The 20,141-nt window shown below is 51.6% G+C and overlaps 1 protein-coding gene across 8 annotated transcripts in view; it reads left to right on the top strand.

Annotated features, from left to right (window-relative positions):
• The window catches only part of gus (splA/ryanodine receptor domain and SOCS box containing gustavus), an 843,229-nt gene that overhangs the window by 744,980 nt on the left and 78,108 nt on the right, over positions 1 to 20,141 (top strand). The gene's annotated exons all lie outside the window — the stretch shown is intronic.

Raw genomic sequence — 20,141 nt, 5'->3', positions numbered from 1 at the left:
TGGTGACCCACCTGTCTGGTGCAGGTGGTGGTGACCCGCCTGTCTGGTGCAGGTGGTGGTGACCCGCCTGTCTGGTGCAGGTGGTGGTGACCCGCCTGTCTGGTGCAGGTGGTGACCCACCTGTCTGGTGCAGGTGGTGGTGACCTGCCTGTCTGGTGCAGGTGGTGGTGACCCACCTGTCTGGTGCAGGTGGTGGTGACCCACCTGTCTGGTGCAGGTGGTGGTGACCCGCCTGTCTGGTGCAGGTGGTGGTGACCCACCTGTCTGGTGCAGGTGGTGGTGACCCACCTGTCTGGTGCAGGTGGTGGTGACCCGCCTGTCTGGTGCAGGTGGTGGTGACCCGCCTGTCTGGTGCAGGTGGTGGTGACCCGCCTGTCTGGTGCAGGTGGTGGTGACCCGCCTGTCTGGTGCAGGTGGTGACCCACCTGTCTGGTGCAGGTGGTGGTGACCTGCCTGTCTGGTGCAGGTGGTGGTGACCCACCTGTCTGGTGCAGGTGGTGGTGACCCGCCTGTCTGGTGCAGGTGGTGGTGACCCGCCTGTCTGATGCAGGTGGTGGTGACCCGCTTGTCTGGTGCAGGTGGTGGTGACCCACCTGTCTGGTGCAGGTGGTGACCCGCCTGTCTGGTGCAGGTGGTGACCTGCCTGTCTGGTGCAGGTGGTGACCCACCTGTCTGGTGCAGGTGGTGGTGACCCACCTGTCTGGTGCAGGTGGTGGTGACCCACCTGTCTGGTGCAGGTGGTGGTGACCCACCTGTCTGGTGCAGGTGGTGGTGACCCACCTGTCTGGTGCAGGTGGTGGTGACCCACCTGTCTGGTGCAGGTGGTGACCCACCTGTCTGGTGCAGGTGGTGGTTACCCACCTGTCTGGTGGAGGTGGTGGTGACCCACCTGTCTGGTGCAGGTGGTGGTGACCCACCTGTCTGGTGCAGGTGGTGACCCACCTGTCTGGTGCAGGTGGTGGTGACCCGCCTGTCTGGTGCAGGTGGTGACCCACCTGTCTGGTGCAGGTGGTGGTGACCCGCCTGTCTGGTGCGGGTGGTGGTGACCCGTCTCTCTGGTGCAGGTGGTGGTGACCCACCTGTCTGGTGCAGGTGGTGACCCACCTGTCTGGTGCAGGTGGTGACCCGCCTGTCTGGTGCAGGTGGTGACCCACCTGTCTGGTGGAGGTGGTGGTGACCCACCTGTCTGGCGCAGGTGGTGGTGACCCACCTGTCTGGAGGAGGTGGTGGTGACCCACCTGTCTGGTGGAGGTGGTGGTGACCCACCTGTCTGGTGGAGGTGGTGGTGACCCACATGTCTGGTGCAGGTGGTGGTGACCCACCTGTCTGGTGCAGGTGGTGACCCACCTGTCTGGTGCAGGTGGTGGTGACCCACCTGTCTGCTGCAGGTGGTGGTGACCCACCTGTCTGCTGCAGGTGGTGGTGACCCACCTGTCTTGTGCAGTTGGTGGTGACCCACCTGTCTGGTGCAGGTGGTGGTGACCCACCTGTCTGGTGCAGGTGGTGACCCACCTGTCTGGTGCAGGTAGTGACCCATCTGTCTGGTGCAGGTGGTGGTGACCCTCCTGTCTAATGCAGGTGGTGGTGACCCGCCTGTCTGGTGCATGTGGTGGTGACCCACCTGTTTCGTGGAGGTGGTGATCCACCTGTCTGGTGCAGGTGGTGATGACCCACCTGTCTGGTGCAGGTGGTGGTGACCCACCTGTTTCGTGGAGGTGATGGTGACCCACCTGTCTGGTGCAGGTGGTGGTGACCCTCCTGTCTGGTGTAGGTGGTGGTGACCCGCCTGTCTGGTGCAGGTTGTGGTGACCCACCTGTCTGGTGCAGGTTGTTGTGACCCACCTGTCTGGTGCAGGTTGTGGTGACCCGCCTGTCTGGTGCAGGTGGTGGTGACCCGCCTGTCTGGTGCAGGTGGTGGTGACCCACCTGTCTGGTGCAGGTGGTGGTGACCCACCTGTCTGGTGCAGGTGGTGGTGACCCGCCTGTCTGGTGCAGGTGGTGGTGACCCGCCTGTCTGGTGCAGGTGGTGGTGACCCGCCTGTCTGGTGCAGGTGGTGGTGACCCGCCTGTCTGGTGCAGGTGGTGACCCACCTGTCTGGTGCAGGTGGTGGTGACCCACCTGTCTGGTGCAGGTGGTGGTGACCCGCCTGTCTGGTGCAGGTGGTGGTGACCCACCTGTCTGGTGCAGGTGGTGGTGACCCACCTGTCTACTGCAGGTGGTGGTGACCCGCCTGTCTGGTGCAGGTGGTGGTGACCCACCTGTCTGGTGCAGGTGGTTGTGACCCACCTGTCTGGTGCAGGTGGTGGTGACCCGCCTGTCTGGTGCAGGTGGTGGTGACCCGCCTGTCTGGTGCAGGTGGTGGTGACCCGCCTGTCTGGTGCAGGTGGTGACCCACCTGTCTGGTGCAGGTGGTGGTGACCCACCTGTCTGGTGCAGGTGGTGGTGACCCACCTGTCTGGTGCAGGTGGTGGTGACCCACCTGTCTGGTGGAGGTGGTGGTGACCCGCCTGTCTGGTGCAGGTGGTGGTGACCCACCTGTCTGGTGCAGGTGGTGGTGACCCACCTGTCTACTGCAGGTGGTGGTGACCCGCCTGTCTGGTGCAGGTGGTGGTGACCCACCTGTCTGGTGCAGGTGGTTGTGACCCACCTGTCTGGTGCAGGTGGTGGTGACCCGCCTGTCTGGTGCAGGTGGTGGTGACCCGCCTGTCTGGTGCAGGTGGTGGTGACCCGCCTGTCTGGTGCAGGTGGTGACCCACCTGTCTGGTGCAGGTGGTGACCCACCTGTCTGGTGCAGGTGGTGGTGACCCACCTGTCTACTGCAGGTGGTGGTGACCCGCCTGTCTGGTGCAGGTGGTGGTGACCCACCTGTCTGGTTCAGGTGGTTGTGACCCACCTATCTGGTGCAGGTGGTGGTGACCCGCCTGTCTGGTGCAGGTGGTGGTGACCCGCCTGTCTGGTGCAGGTGGTGGTGACCCGACTGTCTGGTGCAGGTGGTGACCCACCTGTCTGGTGCAGGTGGTGGTGACCTGCCTGTCTGGTGCAGGTGGTGACCCACCTGTCTGGTGCAGGTGGTTGTGACCCGCCTGTCTGGTGCAGGTGGTGGTGACCCGCCTGTCTGGTGCAGGTGGTGTTGACCCGCCTGTCTGGTGCAGGTGGTGGTGACCCACCTGTCTGGTGCAGGTGGTGGTGACCCGCCTGTCTGGTGCAGGTGGTGGTGACCCGCCTGTCTGGTGCAGGTGGTGGTGACCCGCCTGTCTGGTGCAGGTGGTGGTGACCCGCCTGTCTGGTGCAGGTGGTGACCCGCCTGTCTGGTGCAGGTGGTGACCCACCTGTCTGGTGCAGGTGGTGACCCACCTGTCTGGTGCAGGTGGTGGTGACCCACCTGTCTGGTGCAGGTGGTGGTGACCCACCTGTCTGGTGCAGGTGGTGGTGACCCACCTGTCTGGTGGAGGTGGTGGTGACCCACCTGTCTGGTGCAGGTGGTGGTGACCCACCTGTCTGGTGGAGGTGGTGGTGACCCACCTGTCTGGTGCAGGTGGTGGTGACCCGCCTGTCTGGTGCAGGTGGTGGTGACCCGCCTGTCTGGTGCAGGTGGTGGTGACCCGCCTGTCTGGTGCAGGTGGTGACCCACCTGTCTGGTGCAGGTGGTGGTGACCTGCCTGTCTGGTGCAGGTGGTGGTGACCCACCTGTCTGGTGCAGGTGGTGGTGACCCACCTGTCTGGTGCAGGTGGTTGTGACCCACCTGTCTGGTGCAGGTGGTGACCCACCTGTCTGGTGCAGGTTGTGGTGACCCACCTGTCTGGTGCAGGTTGTGGTGACCCGCCTGTCTGGTGCAGGTGGTGGTGACCCGCCTGTCTGGTGCAGGTGGTGGTGACCCACCTGTCTGGTGCAGGTGGTGGTGACCCACCTGTCTGGTGCAGGTGGTGGTGACCCGCCTGTCTGGTGCAGGTGGTGGTGACCCGCCTGTCTGGTGCAGGTGGTGGTGACCCGCCTGTCTGGTGCAGGTGGTGGTGACCCGCCTGTCTGGTGCAGGTGGTGACCCACCTGTCTGGTGCAGGTGGTGGTGACCCACCTGTCTGGTGCAGGTGGTGGTGACCCGCCTGTCTGGTGCAGGTGGTGGTGACCCACCTGTCTGGTGCATGTGGTTGTGACCCACCTGTCTGGTGCAGGTGGTGGTGACCCGCCTGTCTGGTGCAGGTGGTGGTGACCCGCCTGTCTGGTGCAGGTGGTGGTGACCCGCCTGTCTGGTGCAGGTGGTGACCCACCTGTCTGGTGCAGGTGGTGGTGACCCACCTGTCTGGTGCAGGTGGTGGTGACCCACCTGTCTGGTGCAGGTGGTGGTGACCCACCTGTCTGGTGGAGGTGGTGGTGACCCGCCTGTCTGGTGCAGGTGGTGGTGACCCACCTGTCTGGTGCAGGTGGTGGTGACCCACCTGTCTACTGCAGGTGGTGGTGACCCACCTGTCTGGTGCAGGTGGTTGTGACCCACCTGTCTGGTGCAGGTGGTGGTGACCCGCCTGTCTGGTGCAGGTGGTGGTGACCCGCCTGTCTGGTGCAGGTGGTGGTGACCCGCCTGTCTGGTGCAGGTGGTGACCCACCTGTCTGGTGCAGGTGGTGACCCACCTGTCTGGTGCAGGTGGTGGTGACCCACCTGTCTACTGCAGGTGGTGGTGACCCGCCTGTCTGGTGCAGGTGGTGGTGACCCACCTGTCTGGTTCAGGTGGTTGTGACCCACCTATCTGGTGCAGGTGGTGGTGACCCGCCTGTCTGGTGCAGGTGGTGGTGACCCGCCTGTCTGGTGCAGGTGGTGGTGACCCGCCTGTCTGGTGCAGGTGGTGACCCACCTGTCTGGTGCAGGTGGTGGTGACCTGCCTGTCTGGTGCAGGTGGTGACCCACCTGTCTGGTGCAGGTGGTTGTGACCCGCCTGTCTGGTGCAGGTGGTGGTGACCCGCCTGTCTGGTGCAGGTGGTGGTGACCCGCCTGTCTGGTGCAGGTGGTGGTGACCCACCTGTCTGGTGCAGGTGGTGGTGACCCGCCTGTCTGGTGCAGGTGGTGGTGACCCGCCTGTCTGGTGCAGGTGGTGGTGACCCGCCTGTCTGGTGCAGGTGGTGGTGACCCGCCTGTCTGGTGCAGGTGGTGACCCGCCTGTCTGGTGCAGGTGGTGACCCACCTGTCTGGTGCAGGTGGTGACCCACCTGTCTGGTGCAGGTGGTGGTGACCCACCTGTCTTGTGCAGGTGGTGGTGACCCACCTGTCTGGTGCAGGTGGTGGTGACCCACCTGTCTGGTGCAGGTGGTGGTGACCCACCTGTCTGGTGCAGGTGGTGGTGACCCACCTGTCTGGTGGAGGTGGTGGTGACCCACCTGTCTGGTGCAGGTGGTGGTGACCCGCCTGTCTGGTGCAGGTGGTGGTGACCCGCCTGTCTGGTGCAGGTGGTGGTGACCCGCCTGTCTGGTGCAGGTGGTGACCCACCTGTCTGGTGCAGGTGGTGGTGACCTGCCTGTCTGGTGCAGGTGGTGGTGACCCACCTGTCTGGTGCAGGTGGTGGTGACCCACCTGTCTGGTGCAGGTGGTTGTGACCCACCTGTCTGGTGCAGGTGGTGACCCACCTGTCTGGTGCAGGTGGTGGTGACCTGCCTGTCTGGTGCAGGTGGTGGTGACCCGCCTGTCTGGTGCAGGTGGTGGTGACCCGCCTGTCTGGTGCAGGTGGTGGTGACCCGCCTGTCTGGTGCAGGTGGTGGTGACCCGCCTGTCTGGTGCAGGTGGTGATGACCCGCCTGTCTGGTGCAGGTGGTGGTGACCCGCCTGTCTGGTGCAGGTGGTGACCTGCCTGTCTGGTGCAGGTGGTGACCCACCTGTCTGGTGCAGGTGGTGACCCACCTGTCTGGTGCAGGTGGTGACCCACCTGTCTGGTGCAGGTGGTGGTGACCCACCTGTCTGGTGGTGGTGACCCACCTGTCTGGTGCAGGTGGTGGTGACCCACCTGTCTGGTGCAGGTGGTGGTGACCCACCTGTCTGGTGCAGGTGGTGGTGACCCACCTGTCTGGTGCAGGTGGTGACCCACCTGTCTGGTGGAGGTGGTGGTGACCCACCTGTCTGGTGGAGGTGGTGGTGACCCACCTGTCTTGTGCAGGTGGTGGTGACCCGCCTGTCTGGTGCAGGTGGTGACCCACCTGTCTGGTGCAGGTGGTGGTGACCCGCCTGTCTGGTGCAGGTGGTGGTGACCCGCCTCTCTTGTGCAGGTGGTGGTGACCCACCTGTCTGGTGGAGGTAGTGGTGACCCACCTGTCTGGAGGTGGTGGTGACCCACCTGTCTGGTGGAGGTGGTGGTGACCCACCTGTCTGGTGGAGGTGGTGGTGACCCACCTGTCTGGTGGAGGTGGTGGTGACCCACCTGTCTGGTGGAGGTGGTGGTGACCCACTTGTCTGGTGGAGGTGGTGGTGACCCACCTGTCTGGTGCAGGTGGTGACCCACTTGTCTGGTGCAGGTGGTGACCCACCTGTCTGGTGCAGGTGGTGGTGACCCACCTGTCTGGTGCAGGTGGTGGTGACCCACCTGTCTGGTGCAGGTGTTGGTGACCCACCTGTCTGGTGCAGGTGGTGGTGACCCACCTGTCTGGTGCAGGTGGTGACCCACCTGTCTGGTGCAGGTGGTGACCCACCTGTCTGGTGCAGGTGGTGGTGACCCTCCTGTCTAGTGCAGGTGGTGGTGACCCGCCTGTCTGGTGCATGTGGTGGTGACCCACCTGTTTCGTGGAGGTGATGGTGACCCACCTGTCTGGTGCAGGTGGTGGTGACCCACCTGTCTGGTGCAGTTGGTGGTGACCCACCTGTTTCGTGGAGGTGATGGTGACCCGCCTGTCTGGTGCAGGTTGTGGTGACCCACCTGTCTGGTGCAGGTTGTGGTGACCCACCTGTCTGGTGCAGGTTGTGGTGACCCGCCTGTCTGGTGCAGGTTGTGGTGACCCTGTCTGGTGCAGGTTGTGGTGACCCACCTGTCTGGTGCAGGTTGTGGTGACCCGCCTGTCTGGGGTAGGTGGTGGTGACCCGCCTGTCTGGTGCATGTGGTGGTGACCCTCCTGTCTTGGTGACCCTCCTGTCTGGTGCATGTGGTGGTGACCCACCTGTCCAGTGCAGGTGGTGGTGGCCCTCCTGTCTGGTGCAGGTAGTGGTCATCCACCTGTCTGGTGCATGTGGTTTTGACCCACCTGTCTGGTGCAGGTGTTGGTGACCCTTGTGTCTGGTGCAGGTGGTGGTGACCCTTGTGTCTGGTGCAGGTGGTGGTGACCCTCCTGTCTGGTGAAGGTGGTGGTGGCTCGCCTCTCTGGTGCAGGTGGTGGTGACTCGCCTCTCTGGTGCATGTGGTGGTGACCCACCTATCTGGTGCAGGTGGTGGTGACCCTCCTATCTAGTGCAGGTGGTGGTGACCCTCCTGTCTGGTGCAGGTGGTGGTGACCCTCCTGTCTGGTGCAGGTGGTGGTGACTCGCCTGTCTGGTGCAAGTGGTGGTGACCCTCCTGTCTGGTGCAGGTGGTGGTAACCCTCCTGTCTGGTGCAGGTGGTGGTAACCCACCTGTCTGGTGCAGGTGGTGGTGACCCGCCTGTCTGGTGCAGGTGGTGGTGACTCGCCTCTCTGGTGCATGTGGTGGTGACCCACCTATCTGGTGCAGGTGGTTGTGACCCTCCTATCTAGTGCAGGTGGTGGTGACCCTCCTGTCTGGTGCAGGTGGTGGTGACCCACCTGTCTGGTGGTGGTGACCCACCTGTCTGGTGCAGGTGGTGGTGACCCTTGTGTCTGGTGCAGGTGGTGGTGACCCTTGTGTCTGGTGCAGGTGGTGGTGACCCTCCTGTCTGGTGTAGGTGGTGGTAACCCTCCTGTCTGGTGCAGGTGGTGGTGACCAACCTGTCTGGTGATGGTGACCCTCCTGTCTGGTGGAGGTGGTGGTGACCCACCTGTCTGGTGCTGGTTGTGGTGACCCACCTGTCTGGTGCAGGTGGTGGTGACCCGCTTGTCTGGTGCAGGTAGTGGTGACCCGCCTGTCTGGTGCAGGTATTGATGACCCTCCTATCTTGTGCAGGTAGTGGTTATCCACCTGTCTGGTGCAGGTGGTGGTGACCCTCCTGTCTGGTGCAGGTGGTGGTGACCCTCCTGTCTGGTGAAGGTGGTGACGACCCTCCTGTCTGGTGCAGGTGGTGACCACCTGTCTGGTGCAGGTGGTGGTGACCATCTTGTCTGATTCAGGTGGTGACCCTTTTGTCTGGTGCAGTTGGTGACCCTCCTGTCTGGTGCAGGTGGTGACCCACCTGTCTGGTGCAGGTGACCCTCCTGTCTGCTGCAGGTGGTGGTGACCCACCTGTCTCGGGCATTTTGTGGTGACCCTCCTGTCTGGTGCAGGTGGTGACCCTCCTGTCTGCTGCAGGTGATGACTCACCTGTCTGGTGCAGGTGATGACCCTCCTGTCTGCTGCAGGTGGTAGCCTTGCTGTCTGGTGGAGGTGGTGACCCTCCTGTCTTGTGCAGGTGGTGACCCTCCTGTCTGGTGCAGGTGGTGACCCACGTGTCTGGTGCAAGTAGTGGTGACCCTCCTGTTTGGTACAGGTAGTGGTGACCCTCCTGTCTGGTGCAGGTAGTGGTGACCTGTCTGGTGCAGGTAGTAGTGCCCCTCATCTAGTGCAGGTAGTAGTGACTCCTATCTGGTGCAGTTGGTGACCCTCCTGTCTGGTGCAGGTGATGACCTTCCTGTCTGGTGCAGGTGGTGGTGACCCTCCTGTCTGGTGCAGTGGTGACCCTCCAATCTGGTGTAGGTGGTGACCCAAGTGTCTGGTGCAGGTAGTGGTGACCCTCCTGTCTGCTGCAGGTAGTAGTGACTCCTGTCTGGTGCAGGTGGTGACCCTCCTGTCTGGTGCAGGTGGTGACCCTCCTGTCTGGTGCAGGTGGTAACCCTCTGGTCTGGTGCAGGTGGTGACCTTCCTGCCTGGTGCAGGTGGTGACCCTCCTGTCTGGTGCAGGTGGTGACCCACGTGTATGGTGCAGGTGGTGACCCTCTTTTCTGTTGCAAGTGGTGGTGACCCTCCTGTCTGGTGAAGGTGGTGGTGACCCTCCTGTCTGGTGAAGGTGGTGGTGACCCTAATGGCTGGTGGTGGTGACCCCCCTGTCTGGTGCAGGTGGTGGCGACCCCCCTGTCTGGTGCAGGTGGTGGTAACCCTCATATTTGGTGCAGGTGGTGACATTCCTTGGGTATGACCTACTTCCATTAACTAATATTTTTAATTTATCTCTTCAAACAGGTGTAGTGTCTGAAATGTGGAAGATGGCTAATGTTATTCCTATTTTTAAAGCAGGGGACAAGTCGTTACCATCAGATTACCGCCCAATAAGCCTGACCTCAATTGTAGGCAAATTACTAGAGTCAATTATAGCTGGTATTTTAAGATGCCCTCTGGATAAGCATAATTTGATTAATGATACTCAGCATGGATTGTGCAAGGCAGGTATACAATACCGACAAGATGAAAGTTAAGACACATGTGCAACATCTGGTTATCTTTATTGTAAACGTTTCGCCATCCAGTGGCTTTATCAATACAAATTCTTGGACATAATTAGAAAACAGAAGAACTATATACAAAAGATGAGGTAATCAGTCCCTCCGCCTGGGTGGTGGTGTTTACAACACCGTGGTCGTAGAGATTCTCTACTACCACGGTGTTGTAAACACCACCTCCAAGGCTGAGGGACTGATTACCTCATCTTTTGTATATAGTTCTTCTGTTTTCTAATTATGTCCAAGAATTTGTATTGATAAAGCCACTGGATGGCGAAACGTTTACAATAAAGATAACCACATGTTGCACATGTGTCTTAACTTTCATCAGCCTGGATTCTCGATGATGAAATTAAGACACATGTGCAACATCTGGGTATCTTTATTGTAGACGTTTCGCCATCCAGTAGCTTTATCAATACAAATTCTAGGACATAGCTTGAAGACAGTAGGACTATTATATACAGAAGATGAGGTAATCAGTCCCTCAACCTAGGAGTAAGTGCGAAGAGCACCATAGTCGTGGAGATTCTGAAGCAGAAGAAAGGAGCCTGGCGCTTATATAGTAACGTCAGGTGTAGCAGACGAGGGCATAGTCACTGGTAGGCGGGATTCCCCAGTGGAAGTAGGTCCTTCCCAAAGAGATGGGTTAGTTGTAGTAGTAGTTGTCGTAGTCGTGAAGGTTATGTACATGTCCTCAGAATCAAGATTCCATGATGTTGCAGTGTCTGACAAGTTGTGTAAGAATGGTATATAATACCGACAAGATGAAATTAAGACACATGTGCAACATGTGACTATGCCCTCGTCTGCTACACCTGACGTTACTATATAAGCGCCAAGCTCCTTTCTTCTGCTTCAGAATCTCCACGACTATGGTGCTCTTCGCACCTACTCCTAGGTTGAGGGACTGATTACCTCATCTTCTGTATATAGTCCTACTGTCTTCAAGCTATGTCCTAGAATTTGTATTGATAAAGCCACTGGATGGCGAAACGTCTACAATAAAGATACCCAGATGTTGCACATGTGTCTTAATTTCATCTTGTCGGTATTATATACCATTCTTACACATTCTCGATGATAAATTAGACACATGTGCAGCTCTTGGGTATCTTTATTGAGGAAACGTTTCGCCACACAGTGGCTTCATCAGTCCATACAAAGGAGAATCGTGAAGAACAGGAGAAGAATGAGGTAATCAGTCCCTCAACCTTGAGTCGATGTGGTCAGTCCATCAAGATTGATGGACTGACCAGAGAGTGTGCTTAAATGGTGTTAAATCCGAGTGTGGATCTATAACAAGTGGCGTTCCACAGGGCCCGTTGTTTATAATATATATCAATGACCTTGATCAGGGAATTACAAGTGATACGAGCAAATTCGCCGATGACACGAAGATAGGTAGGATAATTGATTCAAACGTAGATGTCACGGAACTTCAGAAGAATTTAGACAAAATTCGTGGTCAGAAAAGTGACATGCAGTTCATTGTAGATAAATGCAAGTTTCTGAAGCTGGGGAGTGTCCACAACCTTAGCACATAGAAGTTAAATTACGTAGAACTTAGCCATACAGATTGCGAAAAGGACTTCGGGGTTATGGTAAGCAGCAACCTTAACCCAAGACAGCAATGCCTAAGCGTACGTAATAAGGCAAACAGATTATTGGGATTTATATCAAGAAGTGTAAGCAACAGAAGTCCAGAGGTTATACTACAGTTTTATGCATCATTAGTAAGGCCTCACCTAGATTACGCAGCTCAGTTCTGGTCTCAATATTACAGAATGGATATAAATTCGTTAGAAAACATTCAGCGAAGAATGACAAAATTAATTTATAGCATTAGAAATCTTCCGTATGAAGAAAGATTGAAGTCCCTTAAATTACATTCACATGTAAGACGAAGAATGAGGGGAGACATGATCGAAGTGTACAAGTGGAAGATGGGTATCAACAAAGGGGATATAAATAAGGTATTGAGGATATCTCTCCAAGAGAGAACCCGTAATAATGGATTCAAATTAGATAAGTTTAGATTTGGTAATAGGGCAGTTGATGAGTGGAATGGTCTGCCTAGTAGGGTCTAAGTAGGTCTTCGTCCAAAAATTGGACAAGTTTTGAAGAATTCTTTGTATCAAGATCCCATGATGATGTAGTGTCTGACATATGAGTGATGTCTTAATTTTCATCTACAAAATTAAGACAACTATGCAACATATGGGAATCTTTATTAAAGAAGACCCCGCCTCCTCCTGCTTCACCTCACCTGACTACAGTATATAAGCCACTGCTACGGCCATGTGCTGTACTTTCTACAAGATTGATGGACTGAACACACCGACTCCAGGCTGAGGGACTGATTAGATCAAACTCCTACTCTCCTTATACCTTCCTGTTTTGTATAAGACTGATGAAGCCACTGTGGCGAAACGTTTCTTCAATAAAGATTCCCATATGTTGTAATAATGTTGGTAGAATTACCGACAATATGTAAAGTAAAAGGACACAAGTGCAACTAATGTGACATTTTATTGTGGCAACGTTTCTCTCTGTAGGAGCTTTGTCAAGCCGTTACGGCTTGGCAAAGGACCTGCCTCGCATGGGCCAGTAGGCCTTCTGCAGTGTTCCTCCATTCTTATGGACTGATGAAGCCACTGTGGCGAAACGTTTCCTCAATAAAGATACCCAAGAGTTGCACATGTGTCTAATTTATCAACTCATCAAGATCATTGATATATATTATAAACAACAACGGACCCAAGACGGACCCTGTGGAACGCCACTTGTTACAGATCCCCAATCGGATTTAACCCCATTTATAGATGAATGGTTCAGAGAACCGACATGTTGATAAATTAGACACATGTGCTACTCTTGGGTATCTTTATTGAGGAAACGTTTCGCCACACAGTGGCTTCATCAGTCCATACAAAGGAGAATCTTGAAGAACAGGAGGAGAGTGAGGTAATCAGTCCCTCAACCTTGAGTCGATGTGGTCAGTCCATCAGTCCAAGATTTATGGACTGACCACATCGACTCAAGGTTGAGGGACTGATTACCTCACTCTCCTCCTGTTTTTCAAGATTCTCCTTTGTGTGGACTGATGAAGCCACTGTGTGGCGAAACGTTTCCTCAATAAAGATACCCAAGAGCAGCACATGTGTCTAATTTATCAACCCCATTTATGGACACACTCTGCTTCCTGTCTGTGAGCCATTACTCGATCCACGAGAGCACTTTTCCCCCAATGCCATGAGCTGCCACTTTCTTTAACAGTCTTTGGTGCGGAACTCTATCAAAAGCCTTACTAAAATCTAAGTAAATAATATCAAATTCTTTATCGTGATTCAAATTCTTTATCCATGATAAATTGTTTCTCCAGGAGGAGATTAGGAGGCTGAAGGTTCACCTCATTGGGTCTGGGAGAGAGTGTGAGGTGGCTGGAGTTGTGGGGAATGAGGCTTCTAGTAGTGAGGTGCAGTCTGTCTCTCGCTGTGAGGAGGCTGTAGGTGGGGAGGTAGCAACGGCTACCAGCAGTGAGGTGCAGTCCAGCACCTGCTACAAGTGGCGAGTGGTAACCAGTAATGGGAGGAGAATCAGAATAAGGAAAGTTAAGAGTGAAGATCTGAAGGTAGGAAATCGCTTCTCTGTTCTTCAGGATGAATGTACTTCAGTGGCCAGTGAAGGTAAGGATACTACTGCCCCTGCTAACAGAGGTAAGCGCATTCTTGTGGTTGGTGACTCTCAGGTAAGATATATTGACCGTGCTTTTTGTAATAGGAATAAGAAGATGAGAGATAGAGTGTGCTTCCCTGGAGCTGGTGTTGGGGACATAGTTAACAGGCTGGATAATATCATGTCAGGTAATGGGAACAAGCCCATTATTTGTCTCAGTGCTGGTGGAAATGATGTTGGGAAGGGTAGGAGAGAAGAGCTGCTAGGTAAGTACAGGTCAGCTATAGATTTCATTAAGTCTAAGGGAGGGGTCCCAATCATATGTAGCATCTTGCCTAGAAGGGGAGTAGGAAATGAATGGTTGTCTAGGGCAATTGGTGTAAATTGCTGGCTAGACAGATACTGCAAGGAACTTGCAATCCCATTCATTGACAACTGGAACAACTTTTATGGCAAACATGATATGTATGCAAGGGATGGGGTACATCTCTCTGGGGCTGGGGTGGAAGCACTTGCAAACTCAATTGAGAAGGCCATTGGTGAAATGCCTATGATTTTAAACTGATAGAAGATAGAGGTATGGGTGTGTGTGGGAAGCAATCAGGTTGCAACACTAGGGTTGGAATCAGTAAATGTATAAAAGGCATTCAGCATGAAGTTATAAATAAAGACAATAGATCAGGTCAGCAAACAAAGGGGGACAGCAAGGGACTAGCTCCCTTAAGGTTTACTATACTAATAGCAGGAGTGTAAGAAATAAGATAGATGAGCTAAGATTAATTGCAAGTGCAGGAAACATAGATATTATTGCTATAACAGAGACCTGGCTCAATCTGAAAGATAGAGAGATGCCCTCTGAATGTCACATACAAGGCTATAAATTATTCCACACTGACAGGGTCAACAGGAAGGGTGGTGGAGTAGCGATGTATGTCAGAGACAATTTAAATTGTTGTGTTAGACAATATATAAAAGTAGAAGCGTCAGCCACTGAATCTGTTTAGTTACAGCTTCTCGAGGGCCGAGAAAAACTAATTTTGGGTGTGATTTACAGGGCCCCAAATCTTGAAAGGGAGTGCAGTAAACTTCGATGGGACGAAATTCGTAAGGCATCTACATACGAAAATGTTGTGGTAATGGGAGATTTCAACTATAGACAGATTGACTGGAGCAATTTGACAGGAAATTTAGAGTCAGGTGACTTTCTTGATACGATCCAGGATTGTTTTTTAAAACAGTTTGTGACCGAGCCAACTAGAGGAAATAACCTCCTTGACTTGGTTCTTGCCAGTAGGGAAACACTAATTAATAATCTTGAGATTAATGATGAGCTTGGGGAAAGTGATCACAAATCACTCAGTTTTAATATATCATGGAATTCCCCTAATAATGGCAATCAAGTCTCCATCCCTGACTTTCGCTTGGCTGATTTCATAGGACTGAAAAATTACTTAGGTGGGCTGAACTGGAATGACCTGACTAAGGGTCAGGTAGGTGGTGATGGTTGCCGATATGATGCTTTCCAGGGCATAGTTCTAGCTGCTCAGTCAAATTATGTTCCAAATAGGGAAATCAGATCAAACAAAAATGATCCTAAATGGATGAACAATAGATTAAAATATCTGATTGGTCAAAAGAGAGGCATATATAGGCAAATCAAAAGAGGAGAGGGGCAATTAAGAAATCGATATATTCAGTTAAAGAGAGAAATAAAAAAAGGGAATTAGAAAAGCAAAAACAGATTATGAGGTTAAAGTTGCAAGAGAATCGAAGACTAACCCAAAAGGATTCTTTCAGGTATACAGAAGTAAGATCAGGGACAAGATAGGCCCACTCAAAAGTTCCTCGGGTCAGCTCACTGACAGTGATAAGGAAATGTGTAGAATTTTTAACACATACTTCCTCTCAGTTTTTACACAGGAGGATACCAGCGATATTCCAGTAATGATAAATTATGTAGAACAGGACGATAATAAACTGTGCACGATTAGGGTCACAAGTGACATGGTCCTTAGGCAAATAGATAAATTAAAACCTAACAAATCCCCAGGCCCTGATGAACTGTATGCAAGGGTTCTAAAGGAATGTAAAGAGGAGCTTAGCACACCTTTGGCTAATCTTTTCAACATATCACTACAAACTGGCATGGTGCCAGATAAGTGGAAAATGGCAAATGTGATACCTATTTTCAAAGCAGGTGACAGGTCCTTAGCTTCGAACTATAGACCAATAAGCCTAACCTCCATAGTGGGAAAATTTATGGAATCAATAATTGCCGAGGCAGTTCGTAGCCACCTTGAAAAGCATAAATTAATCAACGAATCTCAGCATGGTTTTACAAAGGGGCGTTCCTGCCTTACAAATTTATTAACTTTTTTCACTAAGGTATTTGAGGAGGTAGATCATGGTAATGAATATGATACTGTGTATATGGACTTCAGTAAGGCTTTTGACAGGGTCCCACATCAGAGACTATTGAGGAAAATTAAGGCACATGGAATAGGAGAAATTTTTTCCTGGATAGAGGCATGGTTGACAAATAGGCAGCAGAGAGTTTGCATAAATGGGAAGAAATCAGAGTGGGGAAGCGTCACGAGCGGTGTTCCACAGGGGTCAGTGTTGGGCCCCCTGCTGTTCACAATCTACATAAACGACATAGATGAGGGCATAAAGAGCGACATCGGCAAGTTTGCCGATGACACCAAAATAGGCCGTCGAATTCATTGTGACGAGGACATTCGAGCACTCCAGGAAGATTTGAATAGACTGATGCAGTGGTCGGAGAAGTGGCAGATGCAGTTTAATATAGACAAATGCAAAGTTCTAAATGTTGGACAGGACAATAACCATACCACATATAAACTAAATAATGTAGATCTTAATATTACGGATTGCGAAAAAGATTTAGGAGTTCTGGTTAGCAGTAATCTGAAACCAAGACAACAGTGCATAAGTGTTCGCAATAAAGCTAATAGAATCCTTGGCTTCATATCAAGAAGCATAAATAATAGGAGTCCTCAGGTTGTTCTTCAACTCTATACATCCTTGGTTAGGCCTCATTTAGATTATGCTGCACAGTTTTGGTCACCGTATTACAGAATGGATATAAATTCTCTGGAAAATGTACAAAGGAGGATGACAAAGTTGATCCCATGTATCAGAAACCTTCCCTATGAGGATAGACTAAGGGCCCTGAATCTGCACTCTCTAGAAAGACGTAGAATTAGGGGGGATATGATTGAGGTGTATAAATGGAAGGCAGGAATAAATAAAGGGGATGTAAATAGTGTGCTGAAAATATCTAGCCTAGACAGGACTCGCAGCAATGGTTTTAAGTTGGAAAAATTCAGATTCAGGAAGGATACAGGAAAGTACTGGTTTGGTAATAGAGTTGTGGATGAGTGGAACAAACTCCCGAGTACAGTTATAGAGGCCAGAACGTCGTGTAGCTTTAAAAATAGGTTGGATAAATACATGAGTGGGTGTGGGTGGGTGTGAGTTGGACCTGATAGCTTGTGCTACCAGGTCGGTTGCCGTGTTCCTCCCTTAAGTCAATGTGACCTGACCTGACTAGGTTGGGTGCATTGGCTTAAGCCGGTAGGAGACTTTGACCTGCCTCGCATGGGCCAGTAGGCCTTCTGCAGTGTTCCTTCGTTCTTATGTTCTTATGATAAATTAGACACATGTGCAACATCTGGGTATCTTTATTTGTAGACGTTTCGCCAGCCAGTGGTTTTATCAATACAGATTCTAGGACATAATGTGAAGAATTATATACAAAAGATGAGGTAACCAATCCCTCAGCCTTGGAGTTGGTGAACAGCACCGTTTTGAAGAAAACATTTTGGTTAGTTTTGGGAATCGATTGGACACATGTCAGTGGGAATGACTGGGTTTAAGGAGGACTTGGTTTAGAAAGACACGTAAGCAAACACTATGACATATTTATTAGAAAACGTTTCGGTCCTGGGACCTTGATCACTTCTAACATACAGAGGTAGAAAGGCATATATATAGGCGGAGAGTGAGGTGTGACGCACGTGACCTGAGGAATGTCATAAGAACATAAGCCTAACCTCCATAGTGGGAAAATTTATGGAATCAATAATTGCCGAGGCAGTTCGTAGCCATCTTGAAAAGCATAAATTAATCAACGAATCTCAGCATGGTTTTACAAAGGGGCGTTCCTGCCTTACGAATTTATTAACTTTTTTCACTAAGGTATTTGAGGAGGTAGATCATGGTAATGAATATGATATTGTGTATATGGACTTCAGTAAGGCTTTTGACAGGGTCCCACATCAGAGACTATTGAGGAAAATTAAAGCACATGGAATAGGAGGAGAAATTTTTTCCTGGATAGAGGCATGGTTGACAAATAGGCAGCAGAGAGTTTGGTAGGTAAGACACATAGGCAACAGTTAGGCAACTTTATTCCGAAACGTTTCGCCTACACAGTAGGCTTCTTCAGTCGAATACAGAAAGTAGGCAGGAACAGTAGAGAAGACGATGTAATCAGTCCATCACCCTTAAAGTCGTAGAATTTGAGGTTGTCAGTCCCTCGGCCTGGAGAAGTTCAGTTCCATAGTCAGGAACTATCTGAAGATCAAGCGACAGTGCGGAGACTTAAATACTGTCGGAAGGAGAGGTGCAGAGTAGTAGTAGTAGTGAGAATGTAGCCACTGAAAGGTCAGGTCCCTCTCAGATCCAACAATTCTCACTTGAAAAGTTTGTCCAAGGTGTTTTCTGTATCAAGATGCCAAGTGTTGCAGTGTCTGACAAGATGAACATTAAAATGGTATACAATACCGACAGGTTGGTAGGTAAGACACATAGGCAACAGTTAGGCAACTTTATTCCGAAACGTTTCGCCTACACAGAAGGCTTCTTCAGTCGAATACAGAAAGTAGGCAGGAACAGTAGAGAAGACGATGTAATCAGTCCATCACCCTTAAAGTCGTAGAATTTGAGGTTGTCAGTCCCTCGGCCTGGAGAAGTTCAGTTCCATAGTCAGGAACTATCTGAAGATCAAGCGACAGTGCGGAGACTTAAATACTGTCGGAAGGAGAGGTGCAGAGTAGTAGTAGTAGTGAGAATGTAGCCACTGAAAGGTCAGGTCCCTCTCAGATCCAACAATTCTCACTGTGTAGGCGAAACGTTTCGGAATAAAGTTGCCTAACTGTTGCCTATGTGTCTTACCTACCAACCTGTCGGTATTGTATACCATTTTAATGTTCATCTTGTCAGACACTGCAACACTTGGCATCTTGATACAGAAAACACCTTGGACAAACTTTTCAAGTGAGAATTGTTGGATCTGAGAGGGACCTGACCTTTCAGTGGCTACATTCTCACTACTACTACTACTCTGCACCTCTCCTTCCGACAGTATTTAAGTCTCCGCACTGTCGCTTGATCTTCAGATAGTTCCTGACTATGGAACTGAACTTCTCCAGGCCGAGGGACTGACAACCTCAAATTCTACGACTTTAAGGGTGATGGACTGATTACATCGTCTTCTCTACTGTTCCTGCCTACTTTCTGTATTCGACTGAAGAAGCCTACTGTGTAGGCGAAACGTTTCGGAATAAAGTTGCCTAACTGTTGCCTATGTGTCTTACCTACCAACCTGTCGGTATTGTATACCATTTTAATGTTCAGCAGAGAGTTTGCATAAATGGGGAGAAATCAGAGTGGGGAAGCGTCACGAGCGGTGTTCCACAGGGGTCAGTGTTGGGCCCCCTGCTGTTCACAATCTACATAAACGACATAGATGAGGGCATAAAGAGCGACATCGGCAAGTTTGCCGATGACACCAAAATAGGCCGTCGAATTCATTGTGACGAGGACATTCGAGCACTCCAGGAAGATTTGAATAGACTGATGCAGTGGTCGGAGAAGTGGCAGATGCAGTTTAATATAGACAAATGCAAAGTTCTAAATGTTGGACAGGACAATAACCATGCCACATATAAACTAAATAATGTAGATCTTAATATTACGGATTGCGAAAAAGATTTAGGAGTTCTGGTTAGCAGTAATCTGAAACCAAGACAACAGTGCATAAGTGTTCGCAATAAAGCTAATAGAATCCTTGGCTTCATATCAAGAAGCATAAATAATAGGAGTCCTCAGGTTGTTCTTCAACTCTATACATCCTTGGTTAGGCCTCATTTAGATTATGCTGCACAGTTTTGGTCACCGTATTACAGAATGGATATAAATTCTCTGGAAAATGTACAAAGGAGGATGACAAAGATGATCCCATGTATCAGAAACCTTCCCTATGAGGATAGACTAAGGGCCCTGAAACTGCACTCTCTAGAAAGACGTAGAATTAGGGGGGATATGATTGAGGTGTATAAATGGAAGACAGGAATAAATAAAGGGGATGTAAATAGTGTGCTGAAAATATCTAGCCTAGACAGGACTCGCAGCAATGGTTTTAAGTTGGAAAAATTCAGATTCAGGAAGGATATAGGAAAGTACTGGTTTGGTAATAGAGTTGTGGATGAGTGGAACAAACTCCCAAGTACCGTTATAGAGGCCAGAACGTTGTGTAGCTTTAAAAATAGGTTGGATAAATACATGAGTAGATGTGGGTGGGTGTGAGTTAGACCTGATAGCTTGTGCTAACAGGTCGGTTGCCGTGTTCCTCCCTTAAGTCAATGTGACCTGACCTGACTAGGTTCGGTGCATTGGCTTAAGCCGGTAGGAGACTTGGACCTGCCTCGCATGGGCCAGTAGGCCTTCTGCAGTGTTCCTTCGTTCTTATGTTCTTATGTTCTTAACATAAGAATGGAGGAACACTGTAGAAGGCCTACTGGCCCATGCGAGGCAACTTGTCGGTATTTATTACCAAGGTTTGGTTTAGAAAGATACGTAAGCAAACACTATAACATATTTATTAGAAAACG

This window comes from Cherax quadricarinatus, chromosome 23 (genome assembly GCF_038502225.1).
Source record: "Cherax quadricarinatus isolate ZL_2023a chromosome 23, ASM3850222v1, whole genome shotgun sequence".
Classification (NCBI taxonomy): domain Eukaryota; kingdom Metazoa; phylum Arthropoda; class Malacostraca; order Decapoda; family Parastacidae; genus Cherax; species Cherax quadricarinatus.
This window is presented reverse-complemented; position numbering and strand designations above follow the sequence as displayed.